The sequence below is a fragment of the Equus caballus genome, chromosome 19 (genome assembly GCF_041296265.1).
Source record: "Equus caballus isolate H_3958 breed thoroughbred chromosome 19, TB-T2T, whole genome shotgun sequence".
NCBI lineage: Eukaryota > Metazoa > Chordata > Mammalia > Perissodactyla > Equidae > Equus > Equus caballus.
Window position 1 is genome coordinate 54,089,557 of NC_091702.1, and position 6,000 is coordinate 54,095,556.

The window sequence follows — 6,000 nt, forward strand, 5'->3', positions numbered from 1 at the left end:
TGAACAGATCTTTTGAGGGGACGTAAATCAATCCATAAAAATGGTGAAAGTGATCTGAAAGGCAAGAGGACTTGGAACTTGGATGACTTGGGAAAATGCACCAAATCTATGTCTTTCAGAATATGAGAGGTCAGATTCCAGCCTTGGCATGGAGTCCCTTTAGTGGCCTGAGGCAAGTCTGCAAACTTCCTGGAGCTCAACTTTCTTATCAGTGTAACTGATAAGTATGGATTCCTAAGCTATGATAAGACAAGCTAAAAATAATTCTAGAAAGATATACATTATCTTCTAAGCCCTAAAAACCTACAAACATGCTGACTAATTAAAGTCAAAATTGCTCAAAGATAATCCTTAGTTGCTTCTCTGCATTTAAAAAATAAAAATAAAAAAGGAATTCAACAGCAAAATCATTGGGCTGAGGAAAGCTTAGGGACTGTCATGGAGCTCTACCACTCCAGGCTGACTAAGGCAGAGGAGGGTGTTTGTGCCTTTGAGAAAAGCTGATATAATTGAGTCTTGCATTATGGTTTGAGCAGATCCCATAAGACTCCATATAAAAGACTCTTTAAAAGCTTGTAATTCATCACAACCTATAATTATGGGATTTGAGAGTTGGAGGGGACTTTAGCCCAGTTCCCTAGTTATTACAGAAATTTTCTCTAACGTCTCTGACCCACGATCAAACAGCTGTATTAAGGAGCTGGCTCACTTCTTCCCAAGACATGTGACAAGTTGTCCTTAAGAAAATTCTTCCTTCCTTTAAGGCAAAATCTGCCTTCTTATAAAATCCACCTTTTGGTCCTTATTCTCTCCTCTAGCACAGAAACCTCGATTCCATCTTCCCAATGACAGCCTTTGAGGGATTAAGACAGTTCTCCAAAGTTTCAATCCCTCTGTCTCTACATCTTCAAGTTACATTTTCTCACACTCTCCATCTTGGTTGCTTTCCTCTGGATGTAGTCATGTTTTTAGCGTTTCTCTTAAAATACGAGGCCCCAAATAGAATACAACCTTCTAAATGTTTAACCAGTTCAGAGTGCCATGGACTCATTATTCTACATGACTGAATATTCAATTTTTAATGACCCAGCTCAAATTGCATAGACTTTTACGGCTCATATTGAAACTCTAAGAAGGAATTTGCATCCCGATTGGATAAGTTTACTGGGATATGCCTTAGGGATCAACACTTATATGTGTAGGAAGTAGGATTCAGCAGAGGGAGTTGCTGAGCTGTACTGCAGTCACACGAAGAACTCAAAGACCCTACAGGGAGTTCTGGAGGGGGCTAGGCCTTTATGGCCCCAACCAGTAACTGGATGCTCTGGGAGGATGCATGACTTAGGCAAAGAAGCTTTGTTCCGTTGAAAACTTTCAACTCTCAACACTCCTGCCAACTGAGAGGTCAAATTCCTCAATCCTAAAGGGTGGATCTGGGTGGCACACCACAGTATCCACTATAGTCCACTCTTTATGCCATCTGGCTCCACTTTCTTCATATAGTAAATTCTAGAAGCAGCCTCATCAGGAATCTACTTGGTCCCTCTTCCTGTGGAAGGTTAGTGGGATGGACTATAATCTCTGCCACAGCAATCGGTCTCAAGACCAAAGTAATTCTCATTGCCCTCTTCTATTTCTATTCTAGATTTCCCTCACTACTGATTAGGACTCTACTGATCTAAGTGGCTTACCTGGTTGACTGACCCTGAGGAACATGGTGACTTTCTCAGGCCGCAGCTGCTGTGCTTGTCCATGTATCACCAAAATTAAACAAAGGAATCATCCAGGCACCAAAGGTACTCTTCCCTGTCCCCATGTGTAACAAATTCCTAATTTCTCCTAGTGCAGGATTCAATTATCCTTGTCAGGATGCTCCATCCCTTGCCTGTTGATCTCCTAGCACAAAGAGCTCCAAATGACGAGGTGGAAGCCAGAACTCAAAGCTTAATAGGAATCTTACCCTCTAGTGGACATATTCCTCCTTTAAGAACAAGGACCCTTACCTCAAAAAGTTAAACATAGCATTACTATACAATCCAGCAATTCCACTCCTAGGTATATACCCCAAAGAATTGAAAACATATAATCAAACCCTTGCACAGAAATGTTCACAGCAGCACTATTTATACTAGGAAAAAGTTTGAAAAGAATCCAAATGTCCATCAACAGATGAATGGATAGACAAATTGTGATATATATATGCAATGTAATATTATTCAGCCATAAAAGGGAATGAAGTACTGATAGATGCTATAAAGTGGATGAATATCAAAAAACATTATGTTAAATGGAAAAAGCCAGACACAAAAGGTCACATATTGTATGATTTCATTTATATGAAATATCCAGAATAGGTAAAGCCATAGAATCAGGAAGAATCTTGGTGGTTTCCAAGAGTGAGAGGAAAGGGAATGAGAGTAACTGCTTAACAGGTACACGATTTTCTTTGGAGGTGTGAAAATGTTTTGGAATTAGACAGAGGTAGTGGTTGCAGAATATTGTGAATGTGCTAAATGCCACTGAATTGTTCACTTTAAAATGGTTAATTTTATACTATGTGAATCTCACCTCAATAAACTTTATTTTAATTTTAAAAAGAAATAAAAAAGAATGAGGACATGGAGGGTCCATGTTCTTGCATTGGAGGACTCAATATTGTTAAGATGGTAATCCTCCCAAAATTGATCTATATATTTAATATAATCCCTCTCAAAAGTCCAGCAGACCTTTTCTTTTTCCAGAAACTTACAAGCAGATTGTGAAATTAGTATGGAAATGCAAAAGATCCAGAATAGCCAAATTAATTTTTTAAAAGAAGAACAAAGTTGGAGAATGTTTACTTCCCAATTTCAAAACTTACAATAAAGCTATAGCTATCAAGACAGTGTGGTATTGGCATAAGGATAGATATTTAGAGCAATGGAATGGAATTAAAAGTCGAGAAAAAAACTTTATAGTTATAGTCAATTGATTTTCAGCAAAGGCCATCTGTTAGGGGAAAGAAGAGCCTTTTAAATAAATGGTGTTAGGACAACTGGATATTCATATACAAAAACATGAATTTAAGCCCATACCTCATGCCATATGCTAAAATTAACTCAAAATGGGTCATAGAATTAAATTTAAGAGCCAAATAATAAAATTTTTAAAAGAAAATATAGATTAAAATCTTTGAGATCTTGGGATAGACAAAGATTTCTTACATATGACACTACAAGCACCGTAAAAAAGAAAAAATATAAGTTGGGCCTTATGAAAATGCAAAACTTTGCATGTCAAAAGACACCGTTTAGAAACAGACTGGCTTGCAAAACATTTGCAAACACATATCTGACAAAGGACTTGTATCCACGATGTAAAAAAGAATGCTTACAACTCAGTAATAATAAGACCCAACAACCCAATCTAAAAAATGCCAAAATATTTTAATAGACATTTTACTAAAAATTACCTAGAAACAAATAAAAAGATGCTCAACATCATTAATCATTAGAGAATGATTTAAAAATTTTAAAAGACAGACATTAAGAAACATTAGAGAGGAGGAAGAGAAATAGGAATCTTCACACGTTGCTGATGGAAATGTAAGATGATGCAGTCTCTTTGGAAGACAGTTTGGCAGTCTCTTGAAAAGTAAAACAGAAATTTACCATATCATCCAGTGATTCTGCTCCTGGGCATCTGCTCAAGAGGAATGAAAACAAACATGCTCGCAAAGACTTGCACACTAATATTCTTTGCCGTGTTATTTACAATAGTCAAAAGTTGGAAACAATCTAAATTTCCATGAATTGGTGAATGGATAGATAAAAGGTGGTGTATCCACACAACAAAATACTATTCAACAATGAAAAGTCACAAACTACTGATGCATGGTATGACATGGACAAATCCCAGAAACATTGTACTGAGTGAAAGAAGCAAGCCACAAGAGACTATATATTGTATGATTCCATTTATGTGAAATGTCCAGAAAAGGCTAATTTATACAGACAGAGAATAGATTAGGGGTTGCCTGGGGCAGGAGATGTGAATGAAGATTAACAGTAAATGGACATGTGGATTTTATTGGGATGATAGAAATGTTTTAAAACTGACTTGTTGTGATGGTTGTACAACTAGGTAAGTTTACTAAAAATCATTAAATTATACACTTGAAGTAGGTGAATTATATGCTATGTAAAATATGCTTTAGTAACGTTATTTAAAAAAAAAAAAAAAAAAAAAAAAGAACAACGACCTCAAATCTGCAGAGTCCAGAATTCCAGGGACAAGAAGTACAAACCTCCTCAAACGGGTCAGGGAGAATAATGTTAAGCAGGAGCACTTCTACTTCCACTGTTTGTTTCCCAGATCCCTGTATTCTACGATTGGGTCAGCATCATATATTGGTCTTTGATTTAGAGTGTATACTGTGTCTGGAGGCTGGTGCCCCATCATCAGAAGGTATTATCTCTAAGCTGATGCCTCAGTGGTGCATCCAATAAGCTGTTGCACATTCCATTACGCTGGCAGCTGCTGGGAGGAGTGATATGCCATAGAAGCAGTGGATCTCACGGTCATGTGCATGCAGCCATATCTCCATTGATATGAGCAATTACCTTGATCTGATGCAATGTTTGACGGGATACTATTCCAGTGGATCAAATGCTGCACTGTCGGGCTGAACTTGTATGAATAGGAAAGATAACTCCACACTGGAATATGTGTCAATTCCAGTGAATCCCTATCACAGTGAATCACAAGATGGAGGGGCCCGTTGAAATAAATTTGCCATTAGGAAGCTGGTTGGTCTCTTCAAGAGTTGGAGCCACATTGAGAGCTCAATGCTGGTATCTGTTGATGGCAGACCGGATATTCAACAGTGGCAGTAATTAGATCAGCCTTAGCAAGTGGTAGCCCATATTTTTGGACCATGCATACCCTCCATCCTTGCCACCATTTCTCAGGTCATGGTTTTTGTAAGGTCCATTACCATCCAAATTGGGCAAGGAAGTATTTTTTTCTGTCTCTATTATGTAAGAGCGGAACTACCTTCTCCTGATGATCAAGGTCAATTAGCCTTACTAGGATGGAGACTCCATTTCTTACCTGTGAGACTATTAATGTGCCTATTGTGCCAACACTGATAGAAGTTGGCTGACATCAACATACTAAGACACTCTGTTTCCTAAGTCATGTAGAGTCAATTGGCCAAGTCATTCACTACTGCCCACGAGTGATAGATGTTATTACCTCAAAGTACTTTTCTTGAAAGGCATACTTCCTGAGGCTTTGTCCCTTAGGAACAATTCCCCTCATCCCTATCTTTCAGAGACACCCCTGAGTCAGGCTGCAGCCATGAAGTACAGCAATAGTTTATTTTTGGCTTGCAACCACATGCTGATCTTACCTATTCATAAACCAGACTCAGCTTTTTCCCTCACCTCATGCAGCCCTAAGTGTGAGCTAAGTGTGAGGCATCAGTGCAAGAGCGGTGAATGACATAGAAGTCCAGGCCACCCATTATGCAGCTTATTTGTGTTCTCTGGCTCTGCTCCTGCCTGATCCCAGATATACAACTTTTTTCCTTACGATTGTTGTTGGGGGTCTGACAGGACTTATGATGGGAAGTTCTGGCTGCATGGACACCCGCACCCCATGATCAGGTGCTCTGTTTCTACCAAGAGCCCCTAGCACACTGGGAGCTATTTCTCAAAATGAATCTAATCATCTACTGCAGATAGCTTGTCTTGCTTCTGAATCCTAGGGGTCTATCTGAGTTTTCCTATTAAGGCTTGCCGTAAAACCCACCCATTTTTCCTATCAATAATATTTCTTATTCCATAGGCTCCACCAGGTCATGTGACGCAAGTCACTCTGATTCAGTTGTAACAAGGGCTTCAATGAATCCCATAGGGTTCTCTGGGTCTGGGATAGCCTTTCAGACTTGTCTTGCCCTCAGGCCCATGAAGCAGGTCTTTATATACCCATATTTATCATTATTAAAAGCAGCTATAT